This window comes from Coloeus monedula (assembly GCF_965178545.1).
Source record: "Coloeus monedula genome assembly, chromosome: W".
Taxonomy (NCBI): domain Eukaryota; kingdom Metazoa; phylum Chordata; class Aves; order Passeriformes; family Corvidae; genus Coloeus; species Coloeus monedula.
This window is the reverse complement of record NC_138821.1, coordinates 31,081,331-31,098,823: the sequence shown is the minus strand read 5'-3', so window position 1 is coordinate 31,098,823 and position 17,493 is coordinate 31,081,331.

Here is a 17,493-nt window from a genome sequence, read left to right as displayed (position 1 = left end):
TGTGTCCTAATGATTGCATCAGCATCGCACAATTGTTGTTAACCCCTTCACAGTTCCTGCTCTGGGAGCGAACGTGGAAGCAGCTAGCACAAGAAGAAGCTAGCAAACACCAAGGTGATACGCAAGACCCACTGTATGCGATCCAAGCCGACATGCTAACTGGGAGCGGGGCTTTTGGAGCGATGGTGATGCAGCTGACCATGCCCAAAATCATTCATCAGTTGTCACAGACTTGTCCACAAAGCCTTGTTGTCAGTACCGGAAAAGAAGAAGTCTCCTCCATATGCAGCAGTCCGACAGGGGCTGTCGGAGCCATATGGTCAGTTCATTGACCATCTGTCAGCAGCCTTGAAGGACGCAACTGAGCTCTCCGAAGAGCTCCAAGAGCAAATGTTCCAGACCCTTGCCTTTGAAAATACTAATAGGCAAACTAAGACAATTCTTGCCACGCTGCCCCAGGGAGCAGGAGTAGACGAGATGCTCGTGTGTACTAGCCGTGCGGAGCAGTCGTCTCAAACAACTGCCTTTACCACAACGCTGCAGAATGCCTTGCAAAAACAAGGAAAAGTCTGTGGGAGTGTGTCTTGTTTGGTTCAGTCCGGGTCTCCCCTTTGGGTTTCGTGTTACTGTACCATCCCAGTTTATACCCTCCTGGTTTCGTGTTCATAACCCTGCTTTCTCTATTTGTCTCCTCCCAGACCCCTGCCAATCGCTCCGGCACCCCTCCCAAGCTTCTAGAAAGTTCTGGCAGGGGCGTCGAGTGATTGGTCTTGGGGGGAGGATCCCTCCCTTCCTTTCCCAAGATAGGTTCCCTTGTGTGTCCCTAATCCCGCAGACCCGTCCTTCTCCTTCCCTGATTCGATGCCTTTGTCATCCCCCCCCTGTCGCCACCCCCCCATAAAACCCCTGGCAGGCACGTTCAGGGTTGTTCATTGCTGGACACCCCCGGGGGGCGAGGTCCCCTGTTCGGAGACACAATAAACCTTCCAGATTTCATCCACAATTGAGCCTGCCTCTTTCTTCCACCACCTGCCTCTATTGCCGTGGTCCTGTGGAAGGACCCACGAGCCAGACCTCTGGTTTCCCGGATTCCGGAGGCTGGCCCCCGCAGCCTGCTGCGTCCAGAGCTGACCGGGCAAAGTGGGAACTGCTCCAAAAAGGATGCAGAGGCAGCTTGGCGCCCATCGCGGGGCCCCCCGCTTCCACCGGACCCCACGGAAGGGACTGATTGGACTTCCAAGTGCATCCTTGGGACGTCAAGCTACCCCAGTTGTAGCAGGCTCCGTTTTAGTGAGCTGCGCTCCTGGGGAGGAGGACGGTAGCTCCACCAGCACCAGGAGAGTCGTCCTCGGTGGAAATCGGGATGCCTGGAGCTCGCCTGGACACCAGCAGGTAAGTATTTCCCCAGGGGGGGAACTTACCGTAAAGCCTTTCGAGGCAGTTCCTGCGTGCTGGCGGAGCCACACGAGCCGCAGTGTCGGCGGCGGAGCGAGGCGCGGCTGGAGCGGCGGGACCGGGCGGTGCCCGACCGGCCGCGCGCAGCGCGTGGTGGAAGGCTTCGCACGGTCCGCGGCTCGTAAGAGCCCAGAGTAGGCTGCGCAGCCCTGGGCAAGTGTGTTGCTTGCCTCCGGTTTGTTTCAAGGAATCGGTGTCCGAGGGTTGGTTTATTTTTAAAGCTCCAGACGTTGTGCTGTGGATTATGGGTGCAAAATTGTCCACAGCACAAAAGGGGGTATTTTTCCAAGTTGCGGGACTCCTGGAGGCGGGGGGGGGAAACGTTTTTCTAAAGGGTGTTTAAAACGGTTTGTGCCGTGGCTGTTCCAGCACTTCCCTCAGTGCTCCCACAGTTCAGTTTTAAGTGTTCCCTTTTGGAACGCCGTGGGAGCAAAAATAGCTCAGTCTGAATTGACAAAAGAAAAAGATCTAGATAGATTTTCTTTATTATACCTACAAATTCAGTCTGCTTTAAATCAAAAAAGGGAGAGCGAAGGACAGCCTGCCCCCGGTTCCCCAGTTACCCCTAAGCCTTCTCCTAAACCCGTGTCCCCTAAACCGGGCATCCTGAAGGAAGCAAACCGCGATGCTGCGCAGGGTTGCCACTGACTCCCTGGCTCCCCTCGGGATTCTCGGCCCCCCCGCCCAGACAGTCCTGGCCAGACTGCCCGGGGCTTATCCCGTTCCCCGACTTCCCCAGTTGCTAGACCCCGGGTTCGCTTTAGTTGTATTGAGAACTTAGAAAATGGATTCCCTGCCCGACGAGGACAAGATGGCGGGTGCCACATGGCAGAAACCCCCTCTTGCCCTCCCCCCGTTTCTTCATCCTAAAACCCCTTTCTCCCAAGTTCCACCCCCTTTCGTCATGACCCCTCCCAGTACCCTAACTCCTCCCACACCCAAGCTGGGTCCACCCCTGTTGCCCCTCCCACCTGTCATCAGTGCATGCCCCCGTGCTCCGCCCCTAGAAGTTGTTGTAGGTCCGTGCCTGGCTGCCACCCGCTTCCTGCTTCCGGTTCCCACACTTGGCCTTCCGGTTCCCACGGTGAGTGGCCGGAAGGGGAGGGGCCTGAGGACCGGAACCCGGAACTGGACTCCATTCCTTCGGCCACTCCGGTTTTTTATCAAAGGTCCAGGAGAGGGGGAATGACCCACACCAACTGGGAACCCCTCTCCCACCAAACGATCAAAGAACTCTGCAAGGCACAGAAAGAGTTTGGGAGAGAAAGCGAATATTTTCGTGGCCTTTTAAAGGCAAATCTCTCCGGAGCAGTAATGACGCCTTTTGACCTGTGTCAGCTTTTCTCGTGCTTGCTTTCCTCGGCAGAGTTTCTGCTCTGGAGGGCGGCATGGGAAAAGGAGCTCCGCCGACTCCTTCCTGCGCTTCTGCAGAGCTCTGATACGGCTGTTGATGCTGACAACCAGGCATTAACTATGGACCATTTAAGCAGCGAGGGGGAATGGGCATTGGCGCCAAAGCAGGCCCAGAGTCTGCCCCTAGAGGTGCTGCAGCAGGTCAAGGAACGGGCTGGTAAGGCATTCCTTGGCCTGAGACCGGACGCGCCCGTGGAAAGTTACTCACGGGTCTGACAGCAGCCCTTGGAGTCGTTCCTCCGGTTTGTAGAGAGACTAACCCGAGCAGTAGAGTTGCAGGTCAGGCAACCGGCGGCCAGAGAGGAGGTCATAACAGAGATGGCAATGGCAAATGCTAATTCCCAATGCAAGACAGCTATCCTGACCCCCCGATAAATTTTTGCATGGTGGCCACTGAAGAGCGCCCTACCAAAAAACTGAATTGGAAAACGGACCTGCCGATGTGGGTAGAGCAGTGGCCGGTCTATAATGAGAACTTAGAGGCGCTCAAGAAGCTCGTGGAAGAGCAGCTTAAGAAGGGGAATATCGTGGAGACCAACAGCCCCTGGAATTCCCCGGTCTTTGTCATCAAAAAACCTAACAAAGACAAATGGTGGCTCCTCCAGGACCTTCGCCAAATTAATGACGTGATAGAGGACATGGGCTCTCTCCAACCGGGAATGCCATCCCCAATGATGCTTCCCCAAAATTGGAACCTGGCAGTAATCGATATTAAAGATTGTTTTTTCCAAATTCCTCTGCACCCTGACGATGCCCCGCGTTTCGCCTTCTCGGTTCCGGTTATCAACTGGGAAGCCCCGAGGAAGAGATACCATTGGAAAGTGCTGCCGCAGGGCATGAAGAACAGCCCGACCATCTGCCAATGGTATGTCTCTTCCTTGCTTGCCCCAGTTCGTGCAGCCGCAAAAGAGGCCATCATCTTTCATTACATGGATGATGTCCTTGTATGTGCCCCTGACAATGACATGCTTGCAAATGTGCTTGACCTGACAATCAGTGCATTGGTTGCTGCAGGGTTCGAGCTCCAAGAAGAGAAAATTCAAAGGATGCCACCTTGGAAGTACCTGGGCCTGGAAATTACAAAGCGGACCATTGTGCCACAAAAATTGGCTATCAATACAAATATTAAGACCTTGGCAGATGTCCACCAACTGTGTGGGTCACTAAATTGGGTAAGGCCGTGGCTGGGTCTATCCAACGAAGACTTAGTCCCCCTTTTTGATTTACTAAAAGGGGGAGAGGAGCTTAGTTCTCCCCGGACACTTACCCCAGAGGCGCGGACAGCCCTGGAGAGGGTGCAACACCTGATGTCCACCAGGCAAGCAAGCAGGTATAGACCTGACTTGCCATTTAAGTTCATCATCCTGGGTAATCTGCCACACCTGCACGGGGTTGTCTTCCAATGGGAGGACAAGAGGAAGAGTAAGGAAGACCAGGACCAGAGGGACCCCTTCTTGATAATAGAGTGGGTCTTTCTCAGTCAGGTCCAAAAGAATGACACGGCCACAAGAGCTGATGGCTGAACTGATCCGGAAGGCTAGAGTCCGGATCAGGGAGTTATCAGGATGTGACTTCGACTGCATTCACGTACCAATCAGGACACAAACGGGCCAAATTACCAAGGCAATGTTGGAGAGCTTGCTTCATGATTGTGAAGCTTTGCAGTTTGCTCTGGAGGGCTACACAGGCCAAATTTCCTTACACAGGCCAGCCCACAAAATTTTTAATTCGGAAATCCAATTTGAATTAAATACAAAGAGTGTTCGGAGCAAGGAACCTTTAAAGGCCTTGACCGTTTTCACTGACGCGTCTGGGGCGTCCATAAGTCAGTCATGACTTGGAAAGACCCCCAAACTCAGCGGTGGGAGGCTGATATTAAGGAGGTGGAAGGATCACCTCAAGTTGCTGAGTTAGACGCAATCGTCAGGGCTTTTGAAAGATTCCCCGAACCATTTAATTTGATAACTGACTCTGCATATGTAGCAGGGGTAGTGTCCAGAGCTGAACATGCCATATTGCGAGAGGTCTCCAACACAGCCTTGTATGAGTTGCTCTCAAAATTGGTTAGCCTAGTCTCCCACCGAGAGCAACCATTTTACGTGATGCACGTCAGGTCACACATGGACCTGCCCGGGTTCATCGCGGAAGGCAACAGGAAGGCAGATGCCTTCGCTGCCCCAGCTGTGATGGCCCTGATTCCAAATGTATTTGAGCAGGCCAAAATCAGCCATCAGTTGTTCCATCAGAATGCGCCTGCCCTGGTTCGGCAGTTCAATTTGAAGCACGACCAGGCCAGAGCGATCGTGGCAGCTTGTCCTGAATGTCACCAATTAGCTCTTCCCACCATTGGCACTGGCACAAACCCCCGTGGCCTTAATAGTTGTGAGGTGTGTCAGATAGACGTGACACGTCGCTTCTTTCGGCAGAATTAAGTATGTACATGTGTCAGTAGATACCTTCTCTGGAGCCGTCTTTGCCTCTGCCCACACAGGGGAAAGGGCTAGCGACGTCCAAAAACATTTAGTGCAGGCGTTCGCTACCCTGGGCATCCCCAAGGTTATTAAAACCGATAACGGCCCAGCCTACACCTCCAAAGAGTTCAGGAGCTTCCTACAGCAATGGGGAATAGAGCACAAGACAGGCATCCCCTATTCCCCGACAGGTCAAGCGATAGTCGAGAGGGCTCACCAAAATATCAGGAGGATGCTACAAAGGCAAAGGTCCTCAAAGAAATTAGAATCCCCAGCTGTCAGGCTCTCAAGGGCACTGTTCACGCTAAACTTCCTCAACTGTGCCTTTGAGAACCTGAATCCACCGATCATGCAGCACTTCGGGCGGTCTCAGCAGCTGCAGGTGAAAGAAAGGCCCCCGGTGTTGGTTAAGGACCCAGAGACTAGGGAGATACAGGGCCCTCATGAGTTAGTGACGTGGGGGAAGGGATACGCGTGCGTATCCACCCCCGACGGCCCTAAGTGGATCCTATCAAAATGGGTGAAACCGTCTATCTCCCAGCCCGTCAAAGGAAAAAGTCAGGTACCTCCTAAGACCGGAATAGGCTGACTGACCCTATGCCCCTCTGGACCCCAACTCTGCCCCAGTTGTTATCCCCAAATCTAATATTCTTCCTTTTAAGTTTGTACTAGTTTGGAGACATCAGAGATGAGTCCTGCCTCGTCTGTCCGAGCCATCGCCAGAAGCCTGCAGCTTGTCATCATCCTGCGGCTGCTCCCATGGCCTGCGTCGCCGTGGATAGTTCCCCAACCGGCAGCAAACGTGTGGTCAGTCCTGGCGCAAACCGTGGGCCAAGACCACATATGTTTATCTACAGCCGCGGCCCAAAACCCTATGGCCACGTGTCTGGTGGGGATCCCTCTTGAGCAAGAGGAGTATGCTTCTCTTTTCGAAAGGCTCAAGCCCACGCAGGCTTCGACTATGTCTGCCCAAAATACCAAATCATCTGAAATGGGCAAGGCCCCTGTCGTCAAGCTGCCTGTCAGCTCGTACCGTCCCCAGGTGCCCTATCAGGGACGGCCCCCATTTGGCTGGCACCGCAGGGGGAAACGCGACATTGACAACCCCCTTGAGAAATGGCTGCCCCAACTCCCGAAGACCAGTAGTGAGCCCCAGGAGCTGGATCTCTTGGGATCGTACCCAGCTCACTACTGTGTCCAATTCCAATTCGGGTTGTCCCCTGATTGGGAGTTCTTTAAGAACATAGCTCCAAGCCACCGAGAGTATAAGGCAGCCAAATGGTGCCTGGCCGTCAGTAAGGTGACCACTGAAAATCCCCATAGGTCATGTCCGAAAGGGTTACCCAGGGGACTGTTTCTCATCTGCGGTGACAGGGCTTGGGCATGCATCCCTTCTCGCCTGTTAGGAGTCCCTTGCACCATAGGCCGCTTGACGTTATTGACGCCCAACCAAACCTTAGTTAATAATTGGGAGAGAAAAAGAAATAGGACTTCCAAATTGGCCATCCAGAAATGTGAGCTCTCTGATTTGGATCAAAATTGCGACTCGGAAGTCGTTCATTGGTCGAGACCAAAAGGGGTTGCAGTCACCGTGCTTTTGCCGTGGGTGGCGGCAGCCAAAGCACTAGGGGAATTGGGCCATTTAGAATGTTGGGTTGTGAAACAAGCAAATCTTACCTCAAGCGCCCTAAGCGACCTCCTAAAAGACGAGGAACTGACCAGGCAGGCCACTCTGCAAAATAGGGCCGCGATCGACTTCCTACTCCTACTCCACGACCACCGGTGTGAGGAGTTCGAAGGGCTGTGCTGCCTTAACTTAACATCAAGGGCGGAGAACATCCACAGAACCATCGACAAGATGCAGGCCATGGTGATGCAAATTCGGAAAGAAACTGGTGACTGGCTCGGCGACATCTTCAGCAAATGGGGACTATCCGGATGGGCAGGATCTATTTTCCGATCCGGACTGATTTTTCTTTTTGTTTTGTTGGTTGCCCTAATTTTGTTTGGACTCCTCAAGAGAATGTTATTAAAGTTGATTACAAGCTCCCCCTCCCCTACGGATATTGCCCGAGCCGAGGTACTCCCGGATGCAGAGACCCTGCAGGAACCGGAGCTCGAACCTACGGCTCCTGAGTTGCAAGAGTTCGAGGTCTTTTATCCAGACTCTGAATATTACCCCCAGCCAAACTTTAAACCATCTTAAAAAACAAAAAAGGGGGAGATGTGGGAGTGTGTCTTGTTTGGTTCAGTCCGGGTCTCCCCTTTGGGTTTCGTATTACTGTACCATCCCAGTTTATACCCTCCTGGTTTCGTGTTCATAACCCTGCTTTCTCTATTTGTCTCCTCCCAGACCCCTGCCAATCGCTCCGGCACCCCTCCCAAGCTTCTAGAAAGTTCTGGCAGGGGCGTCGAGTGATTGGTCTTGGGGGGAGGATCCCTTCCTTCCTTTCCCGAGATAGGTTCCCTTGTGTGTCCCTCATCCCGCAGACCTGTCCTTCTCCTTCCCTGATTCGATGCCTTTGTCATCCCTCCCCCATCGCCACCCCCCCTTAAAACCCCTGGCAGGCACGTTCAGGGTTGCTCATTGCTGGACACCCCCAGGGGGCGAGGTCCCCTGTTCGGAGACACAATAAACCTTCCGGATTTCATCCACAATTGAGCCTGCCTCTTTCTTCCACCGCCTGCCTCTATTGCCGTGGTCCTGTGGAAGGACCCACGAGCCAGACCTCTGGTCTCCCGGATTCTGGAGGCTGGCCCCCGCAGCCTGCTGCGTCCAGAGCTGACCGGGCAAAGTGGGAACTGCTCCAAAAAGGACGCAGAGGCACTTTGGGAGATCTAAATATGTGCACGTGTCAGTCGACACATTTTCTAGGGCAGTGTTTGCATCAGCCCACGCAGGGGAAAATGCCGTCCACACCATCAAGCATTTTCTCATTGCCTTCGCCACCATGGGAGCCCCTGAAGAAGTCAAAACAGATAATGGGCCTGCCTATACCTCCTGTAAGTTGAAAGACTTCTTCAACCAGTGGGGGGTAAAACACAAGACAGGCATACCTGGCAATCCCACAGGACAATCCATTGTGGAAAGGACCCACCAAACCCTCAAAAGAGTCCTCAATCAGCAACAGAGAGAAACAGAAATTTTGTCTGCTGTCGAAAGACTCTGTAAGGCTCTCCACGCCATTAACTTCCTAAATGGTACATCATCAGAGCCTGACCCCCCAGTACTCCGCCACTTCTCAAATTCAACCCCAGCTAAGCTCACAGAGAAACCACCAGTGCTGGTAAAGGACCCAGAAACACACCAGGTCTCTGGGCATTTCCAATTGATTACCTGGGGGAGAGGCTACGCCTGTGTCCAGCTACCATCTGGCCTGAAGTGGTTCCCAGGAAAAAATATAAAACCATACCTAGGCCCTGGAAACACTGCTCCCACAAACACCAACAAGAACTCTCCTGAGTCAAATACAGGACCTCCCCAAAACCAGACCAGTTCTGCATGGAGACGGAGACGCCGCCGAATGACCGCAAACCAGAGAAAAGACCATCCCACCACATGACAGCAGATGAAACAGAAAGCTGAACAAGATGCTACGGTGTTACAGTGCGGATACTGTAACATGCGTATCAAACAAGGAGGCCCGTGGAAAAGAAATATATATGGACCGATTCTTGATAGATGTTTCAGAGATGTTTATTTCTCCAGCTGCATGGCCGGAGCTCTGCCGAGGAACTGTTACAATCACAGGACCCAAGGGTCCTTGCGAGCGCAGGGGAACACAAAACAACCAATGGGAACTGAGGCTGACCAGGGACCAGGGAAACTCTATGCGTCCCCCCCAGGGCCCCTCTCCCAGGGCTACATGGCAGGGGGGAAGGGACCCCGACATTTCACCTGTTTATTTTTAATAAAAAGAGATTTAAAACTTAACATTGAAAACAACTGGATAAACATAACAAGAACAGTTTCAAAACAAAACAAACCACCCTCCTGAGTCTTTAAATAGATACTGTGGAACATCTTAAGGCTGACAGAAGGGAGACAGGACTCTCTGAGCATGCTTTGTGGGGAAACTGAGGCAGGAGGGGGTTTAATTTCTTCCCCCCCCCCCCCGCCCCTTCATCCCCCACTCAGCATTGGAAAGGGATTTTTGGGGAAACAATTGGCAAAGGCATGGTTTTGTGAGGGAAACCATGGGTGGAAAAACGGATTGGGAATACACAGGGGGTAATAGGATATAGGATAAAAGGGAAAGGTGGGATTAGGAAAGGGAGACTGTAGGGGGGGCTTATAATGGAGATATTGTCTAACATGACTACGATTTATTGCATATATACTGCCTTTTACAGAAACACCATCAGGCCCAGGGACCTGTGATGCTTGTAACCCTTTTCTACCTTGTAAAATTTTGAATTCCACCACCTCTCCATCTCCCAAGCTTGGGATGCATTTTTCAGGGTTATTCTTTTTAATAGCAGTTCTATGAACGAATATGTCTTGCTGGTTGTCACATCTCGTTATAAAACCATAATTTTGTTTAACATTATACCATTTTACTATTCCTAAAACCTTAGCTACGATGAGCTTTCCTTTTTTCCGAGTGGCTGCTGTTTTCTGTCTCACTGCACTTTTGCTTCCTCTTTTGCTTTCGGTCGCTCCTGTGTTGGAATTGTCAGAGCTGCTCGTGACTGCGCGCTCTTCCTAGGGTCGCATTTGGGGCTGCGCGGGCCAGGCCGGGCTGTGCTGCTAAGCTCCCTGCTCGCCATCTCCTCTGCTCTCAGCTGCGCTGCCACTGCCAGGTGCTGCACCCACGTCTCGGCCGGGCCCCCGAGCTATGGCCCTCCCACGCCCTGCTCCAGAGCGCGTTTCGGCTAGGTGTGGCTCCGCTCTGCCACCACCACCGCCAGCCGCCACCCGTGCGCCGCTCCTCTCACGGGGCTTGCTCCACCACACGCTGTGCGGGGCAGTACGGGCTCCCGCTGCACATCACTCCGCTGCCGACACTGCAGCTCGCATCGTTCCGCCGGCGCATGGGAATTGCCTTGCTGCTGCTCGGAGAGCGCTCGGTCCACGTGGCCTGGGTCGTACGGACTCTGAGGCATGCTTCCCTTCGCTAAGACACAGTTGACATTGCTTAATAGTCTTGGTAATTAAATAATATTCACGAAAATATTCTTCCATCGGCATATATTTTGACTCAAAAATTAACTGTGTACAAACGGTGTTCAAAAAGTCTTTGGTAAGAATTAAATCCCAAGAAACATAGAAAAAGTTCTGAAACAACCATGCCAGGAAGTCTTTCAGTTCCTTTTGAGCTTAAGCTAAAATTTACAAATCGTTGTTCAAGAATGTTTTCAAGTTTAAGATAAATGTCCATATGCGGCTCTGAGAGCCAAGAGTCTTTCCATGGTTCCTCCATAGTTTAGATATGGAATAGTGACACTTTACCGTGCCATAAATCGAGTCTCTCCTGATGGGAGAGAATTTGCTGAAAGTCCTTGCAAAGAGTTTAAAAGATAAAGCGAGACATCTTCTGTAGTTTCAGTGCTTCTAGATAGTTGTTTATTGAGTCTTATCAGAGGAACTGAGCCACTAGCGTGACCCAGGTACAGCATAGAAGGAGGAAAAGTAGGAGTGAGAGCCATTATCAAGATTTACACAGCCTTTTAAAGATATTTTAACCAATAGTTACTAAAAACGTACATTATTTTCACTTTCTTGCCAATTATTCAGTAACACGACTAGGACCTGCGGAATTTTCTATCCAATTAATCCAAACTACTTTTAATGCAGAATATGGAGTAGTAGAAGAAGGAGAAGAAGGTCTAGAGAACAACAATAATCCTCCATTTTGATATTTTTTACTCTTATCCATTTACTATAAAGAGAAGCCTAAAACCTCTAAATTTTTCACCCTATGACAATCTTACGTAGTAGTTTATCACCTAATTCACACCACTGTATTTTCTAGTTCTTGTCTGACTGTTGGTAATTTTTTCCAAGGTTTAAAGCTATACCAATGTTGTCCAGGGGGGTAAAAACCCCTAAAAACAGGCAGAGAAATATTCTCGGCACTCTGGGTTCCTACATCTCCCCCTCCTGTTTGAACCAAAAACACTTCCTTAACAGCTTTGTCCATGGCTCGTCTAGCACAGTGGAGTATACAAGGTACAAATACTAAAAGAATTACAACAATAATTAAAACATACAAACCTGTCTTCAAATTTTTTCTCCATAAGGGTATAAGGTCAAACCAATTGAACAAATCATTCAACAATGATCCGCTTTCTTCTCCAAGTTTAGCTATTCCATCCTCTAATTGCCTTATACTTTCATGGATGGATTTCAAATGATCTGACAAATTCATACAACACATCCCTTCAAATTCTTCACATCCACGTCCATGCACTAATAGAAGATAATCAATTGCTGCTCTGTTTTGCAGAGTCGCTTGACTCACACTCTGAACATCAGTTAACATATCGCTCAGTGAGAGAGAGACAGCACGAGAGTTCTTACTTAGCCAACAGCCTAATTGATCCAGTTGTCTTAAGGCTGCTCCTGCAGCAGCACCAGGTAAAAGGAGAGCTGCAGAAAACCTTTGTCCAAAATTCCAAGCTACAAATTTGTCATTACAATCAGATTTATATTGCTCAACAAATCTTTTCTCCCTTCTCTTATGTTCTTTTATCATTTTTGGATTAGGCATTAGCAAGGAAAGCTTTCCAAAGCTGCATGGACCGCCTTTGACATTTGAGGGAATTGCAGGCCAAATTCTGTCTCCACAAATGAGAAACATCCCTCGTGGCAATTGTAATGGATCCTGGTTGAACGATATGCTCATCTTTACTGTTGAATTACACCAAGATGTTGCATTTCTACATATTTCATAATTTAGAGTGACATCTGTTATCTTGTCTTTATTTTGTTTCAACCCTGGAGAACTGAATACTACACAAAACTCCATCTTTATTGAACCAAGAATTTCCAGTTCCTGAGGTTCGTAAGGAGCCTCCGGAAGGGATTTGGCCCAAACATCCCAACTTTCCACTGGATTTGAACCGAATCGTGAAAGTTTTAGATTAGCATGTTTGGAAGGTGGCCATTTGTCTGCTGGTAGACCAACTAAACGTTGAAAATGGCTTCTTTGGCCTTGAATGAGTTAGGCAGATGGTATCTAGGCCTGATGCATTGGCCAAAGTCTCCCAGACATTTTCTTTTGGTTGTTTTACTGCTAACCTATGACAGCTACATTGCTTAAGGCAGTCAGTGAGATGATAAGACACAAATGTAATACCTGATTGAACTTCATTCTCAACAGCTTTATCCCACATAGGAATCTCTGATCTGTAACACAACTTCTAACACACTCTTACATACAAAATTTACACCATTAACTTTCCCACTTTTTGCATAAGACTCAGTCCACAGTTCTTGTACAGAAAGACATCTGATATCTGTGGCATCGACAGTAGTGTTGACACTGATTCACACCTGCGTGCTCGCCTCCTTGTTCCCAGAGTCGATTCCTGCTTGTTTCTGGACTTGATAAGGTTTCACATTTTTTGCTGGAATCTACTTCAGTCCTGCACCTGTTGAGACACAAGCATACCCTTTGCCCCAAGTTATTAGTTGAAATGGACCCTCGATCTTTCCCATCTCTAAATCTTTGATCAAGACTAAAGGATTTTCTCTCAATTTTGCCTGAGTACTATTTGAAAAATGCCTGATAATTGGTGGAGTAGGTTCTGAAAAGGAGCTATTCAAGAAGTTTAAAACATACAAAGCTTTATTCAATCGCATCTGAGGCCTAGCCTCTGCTTCCCCCCTTCTCTGTTTATCCAAAAGGGATTTTAAGGTATGGTGTGTTCTCTCAATGATGGCTTGGCCTGTAGAAGAATTAGGAATGCCAAATATATAACGAACACCCCAATTTTTTAAAAATGTGTCAAGGGTTCATCCTCTGTAAGCTGGATCATCGTCTGTTTTAATTTTCTGAGGAACACCCAATGTTACAAATGCTTGCAAAAAATGTCGACATGCATGTTTCGCTATTTCAGCTATATGTAGGGAAGCAAAGACTGCACCTGAGAAGGTGTCCACAGATACATGAATATTTTTAAATCTCCCAAAAGATGGGTATTTTGTAACATAATTGCAGGCTTTGCAATCCTCTTGGATTGACTGCTCCTGTGGAGGCAGGGGGTTGCACAAACTGACAGTCTGGACAGGCACTTATGATGGCCTTCGCTTGATCTTTAAAAATGCAAAATGTCTGCATTAGTGCTTGTGCGTCCTGATGAAAAAATGCGTGACTCAGTTTTGCTTGTTCAAAAATGTTCAGCAAAGTGTTTGAAATGACCATGGTCAATGTGCTTGTGCATTTCCCTCTACTAAAAATCCCCGGAGAGAAGAGTGTGCTATGGTGTGAGAGATAAAATATTTGTGTTCTCTCTGTTCTACTAATTTTTTCAAACACAAAAGATAAGAACACAGATTCTTATTATCAACTTCTTTCCAAAACGATCCTTCTATTCTTTTAATTATATTTGCTACATAAGATGAATCTGTAATTAGATTAAATGGTTCTTGAAACAAATGAAATGCGTGAACAACTGCTGCTAATTCCACTATCTGAGGTGAGCCGTGTACTATCTGAATATCTGATTCCCACTCTTTTGTAGTTGCATTCTGCCATGCTATCACTGACTTCTGTGTTTTCCCTGAACCACCAGTAAATAACGTAAAATGGCACTTCACTTATCATAAGTTTTTCTCTGAAACTTATTTTCGCTTGTAGCAGTTTGTGGCTTGGAAAATGAATTGAGCAAACGCCTGAGGAATCTAACAATGCAACCTGCAAATCATCTGATTTTTGCATTGCCCAATCAAAATATTTCTTTTTTAAAGGCAGATAGATTGTCGTGAAATCCTCGCCTGCCATTGTTAGCAACCTCGTTCTAGCTCCGATTATAATTTGAGCTGCCATTTCTAAAATTGAGAAAATCATTTTAGGGGATCTGTAAGGCAGAAAAACCACTCTAATATCAATAGAGGATCTTGCTGTGACGAGTTCCATTGAAATATGAGACCATAGAGTTGCATCTTTTCTCCTAACACTGCAAGGAAAAACAGTTGGCTCAGTATAAAACGATGTGCCTGTCTCTGTTGAAGAGTTTCAGCAATCTTTCCAAGAGCTTCTTGAGCTTCAGATGAGAGGGTTCTAGGCGAATTGATATCACAGTCTCCCCTCAAGAGATTAAAAAGTGGTGCAAGTTCATAATTTGTGATTCCCAAAATTGGTCTGATCCAGTTGATTTCTTCTAAAAGCTGTTATAGATCTCGCAGATTTTTAACTTGAGTTCTGACTTGTATCTTCTGTGGTCTTATTGCTTGCTCTGTAAGTTTCCATCCTAAATATCTCCACGGTGAATTTTCTTGAAGTAGAGATTTCCAATCTGGTATTTTGGACTTCTGTAATCACACTGTCATGAGCTTCTTGTAGCTCTTGTTGTGTAGACGCTGCAATGAGCACATCGTCCATATAATGAATGATCATTGCTTTTGGATGTTTCTTTCGGCACTGGATATAAGGCTCGCGCCACAAACCATTGACAAATGGTTGGAGAATTTTTGAGAACTTGTGGAAGAACAACCCAATGATATCTTTGCAGAGGTTCTTGTCTGTTGATACTTGGGACAGAAAATGCAAATCGAGGAGCATCCTCTGGATGAAGTGGGATGTTGAAGAAACAATCTTTGAGATCAATGATTACAAGTGGCCAATCTCTCAGAATCATCGAGAGAGATGGAGCGCTGCAGCGACCTCTATTAAAAATTCACTTCTATCTTTGTTCCCCATTGTGATGTCTCTTCCTCATACTGTGATGGGCTTCTGCACAATGAAAGGAGGAATGATTGATGTCTTTCCTCCAGGTCCTGTAACAACAATTGCATGCTCACTCTGCAAGCATAGGGTATTTCCTCCTATACCTGAAAGCGAGTTCAGAGGTGCTTTCAAGCGCTATTCTTTGGGCCAAAAGAGATAAGAGATGACTGCAACATCTGCACCAGTGTCCAACATTCCCTTGATTGAAATTGTCGTGTCTCCACATGTTAAGCTGCAAACGAGCACGGGTCGATCACAGCCTGTCATACATGAAATCCCTATTTGTGCTTGGTCTTTGCACATTAAGTGTTTTAATTAATTAATTTTGAGTTAAATATTTTTAGATTAAATCTTAACCCATCAGCCCAGGTACAAAAATCCAGTTCCATTATCAGTGTTTTCAATTGTTCAAAATAGTTTATTAAGAGAGTTGCACCCCCCAGTTAAAAGTTTCCCAGTTAAAAATCACTTTTCAAACTTCAAACCCCTTGTACACCATAAGAGGTACCTTTCCTGTGTTTACTGTACACTTTTACAAGTGTTTTGAGATGTGTTGGATGTATTTTAATACTTTTTTGTAGGTGGTTTTCACTTGCATTCTGATTCCAAGGCCAAAAAACCCCCACCCAGTCTAATAGCCAGCAGCTATATTTAGCCACAAAGCCATTACTCTGCAGGCAAGCTCCATGGCAACCTGAATACCTGAATTTTAATGAAGGCATTGTAGCTCCCTTATCTCAACTAATACCACCCCTCTGACAACGATGAGCCATTGGTGAACAGAGATGATCCATCAAAGGGAAAGCACCAATCGCTTTGGACTGAAGGGGCGGGCTGTGGGCGGACTGGGGGTGGCGCAAAAACTATAAAAAGAATGAGGCAAAGAGGCGGGGCCTCTTTTCCCCTCTTGCTCTCTCCAGGCTAGCTGTGGGAGACGTCGGTGCTGGGCATTCAAAGACTTACCCCTTTTTAAGGGGCTTTTAGTAATTTTTTTAAAGTCAGCCCAGCACTGCAAGTTCTTTTTCTCTACCTGAGGTCTAGTGCTGTCTCAGCCAGAAGATCTCAAATCCCTGCGCTCCTGGGGCATACCATCTACTGAGCCATAGGATCCCAAATTTTTATATTTTTCTAATTTCTGTAATTTTTCAATTTTTCTGTTTTCAATAAATTAATCTTTTTAAGAGTTGTCTCATTTCTCACAACTCTTTTGGGGACTCATCGGGGATCCCTCTTTTTGCCCTAAAATCCAGGGATTTTGGTTAATTTTATTTTTGAATTTTTGCGATTTTTTGGGTTTTTTTCCCTTTGATTTACCGGGCTGCCATGAGGATTACTGCAGTGGAGAAAGGACACCTCCGGTGGAGAAGGACTTGGAGGTAAAGGCTTGAACCCTTCTTAAAGGGAACTTTGTTAGGGACTTACCCTTTTTAAGGGCTACTAGTTTTGGGGGAAACCTCCGGGTGGAATTTCTTTTGTGAGAGTGAGTGTGGGGTTGGCTGTCCCCAGTGTGTGTGTGTGAGTGTGCTTGAAAGAATTCATTTTTAAGCGGCGCCACGAGGGATCACCCTTTAGAGACACAGAGGGTAAGATCGACTGTGGTGGTCAGCCTTTTTGGGGGAGGTTTCCACGTTTTAGGGGTGCGCGCAGCCCCAAATTCAGTTTTATCAGTGTCTCAGTCTCCTCGGGTCTAGAACCGAGGAGAAACCTCATTTTAAACCCCTCTTTTCTTTCTTTTCGGCGGGAGCGCCCGCCATTTTGAATTTCGGCACGAACGGCCGCCATTTTGAAATTTTGATTTTCAGCGGCAGCGGCCGCCATTTTGTGTCCTTGTAAGTTGAACTGCACCTTTTGTTGTTCTTAGTGAATGTGTGAAGTTGTTTTAGTTGGACTCTTGTAGTCAGTGCTATCTAGCACCTTTATACTCTCTGTTAGTTCAAATTGTTTGAGTTATTGGATTATAGTTGTAATTTGCTTTATCTGCTTTAATCATAAGATACCACTTTAGTATTTTGGATTACTATTTGTGTTATTCATTAAAATCTTTTTCTTTAATTCGATTATAAATATTTTACCTTTGCTAATAAAGACAACTCTTGTCTCTTAAGTTTTAAGTAGTATATATATAAAGCTATCTAAATTTCAATCATACTTTAAACAATTTAAATACATATTAATTGTTCTTATTATAATTAAAATTAATTTTTTGTGCACCACATTTGTTTTTCTCACCAGCCTACCATATTTAATTTTCCCACAGATTT